Source organism: Lagopus leucura, unplaced genomic scaffold (genome assembly GCF_019238085.1).
Source record: "Lagopus leucura isolate 7727_CA_CO unplaced genomic scaffold, USGS_WTPT01 Super-Scaffold_100022, whole genome shotgun sequence".
NCBI lineage: Eukaryota > Metazoa > Chordata > Aves > Galliformes > Phasianidae > Lagopus > Lagopus leucura.
In genome coordinates, this window is record NW_024962275.1 from 2,058,353 (window position 1) to 2,059,843 (window position 1,491).

The 1,491-nt window shown below is 61.5% G+C and overlaps 1 protein-coding gene across 1 annotated transcript in view; it reads left to right on the plus strand.

The window, feature by feature from the left end:
* The first annotated feature begins 266 nt into the window (after positions 1 to 266).
* The window catches only part of RAB14 (RAB14, member RAS oncogene family), a 15,277-nt gene continuing 14,052 nt past the window's right edge, over positions 267 to 1,491 (plus strand). The window contains exon 1 of the mRNA XM_042878981.1: positions 267 to 411. The gene's annotated coding sequence lies outside the window, so the exon portion shown is untranslated. The remainder of the gene's footprint in view (positions 412 to 1,491) is intronic.

Sequence of the window (1,491 nt, forward strand, 5' to 3'; positions counted from 1 at the left end):
CCCGCTCCGCCCACCGCGTTCCCGCCCACCCCTCGGCGCGCGCCAGGCGCAGGGCGAGACCTGCGTGCGTGCGCGCGGCCGCCTCGCGCCCTTCCCTTCCCGCCCCGCGACGCCGGCGGGAGGCGGGACTTTTCCCGCGATTGGCTCCGTGGCGGCCTCTCGCGCCCACCTTTGTGCAGCCCCGCAGCCCGTCGAGAGTGGGAGGGGAAACCCCGTGCGAGGGGCGCCGCCATCTTGGATAAGGGGGGTGATGGGGGCGCAGTGGAGCCAGCGGAGCAGAGCCTGAGGGAGCGCCGGAGCGAGGTGGGGACCCGGCCCGGCCGCTGCCCAGCGCGAGCAGAGCGCTCCAGTGCCTACAGGGCGACCGGGCTGCAGAGCCACGCCGCACGGCGACGCGTTTCCCGAGCCCAGGTAAGGAGGAGCCGGGGACGGGCGGCGCGGAGCACCGGGCCCCGCGGTACTGCTAGGCGGTAGCGCGGCCCTGCCCGGCTCCGCGTCCTCCCGCTGCGGCTCTGCCCGGGCCGCGCTGCTCGGGGCGCCGCCGATCAGGACGCTGCAGGCCGCCGTTCGGCAGGGCGGCGCGGGGCGGAGGGCCGCGGGGCGGTGAGGCGGGCGGGCCGGAGTCGGGAGAGGGGCTGGGCCGCTGTGCGCTGCCGGCCGCCTCCCTACTGTGCACCGCCATCGCTGGAGCACGTCGGTGTGCGAGGGTGTGTGCGGGCTTGGGGACTGCTGCAGTGTGCTGCCGTGTGCTGTTACACAATGGGGCTGGTTTGCGGTGTTATCTCTACTTGTTCTCATCCCGGCCCGCGCTGTTGTCGTGAACTTTGGTAGAAAAACAACTTTCGGGGTGCGGGTGGAGTGAATCTATGCCGCTTCCTATTTGAGGAGGCGGTGGAAGCGTTCTGTGCTCGGCTTCCTTTTGTCAAAGCTGCTGCTGCCAAAGCGGCGGTTACTTGCTTTCACCTATTTGCATTACATAGCTTTGACTGGAATTGAAATTATGTTGCTTTGTCCTTGCGGTAACGCCAAGAAAAATGTGTCTGTGTTGGGGTTTCTTGTGGCTGCGTTGCTCTGGAGCTCCTTGCTGAGAACTCTTTTGAGTGCTGTGTTGCTGCGGTTCTTGCAGGTGTAGAAGGAAGGACGCATCTGTGCAGGAGGCTGAGATTGCCCAGATCCTAAATCACTTTGAACCTCGAATGTCAGAAATGTAGCGCTCGTGGTTACTCTGAGTTGTGGTGTGGGATGTGTGCCTTGGGATCTTTCTGTCGTGGTTAGGGCTGGGGGCTGCTTGTGCTTGGGCATTGCTTGCGAATGGGAAGGAAATCCCAGTCCTGAGGGGCTTAGAAAATAATTATCATGTAGCCTAAGATGACTTAACAAGGAATTTAGTAGTTTCCTGTAGGGATTTGAAGAAGTCATAAATCTGAGTTGAAGGAAGAAGAGGAAGAAGCTTTTTTTTTTTTTTTTTTTTTTTTTTTTTTTTTTTTTTTT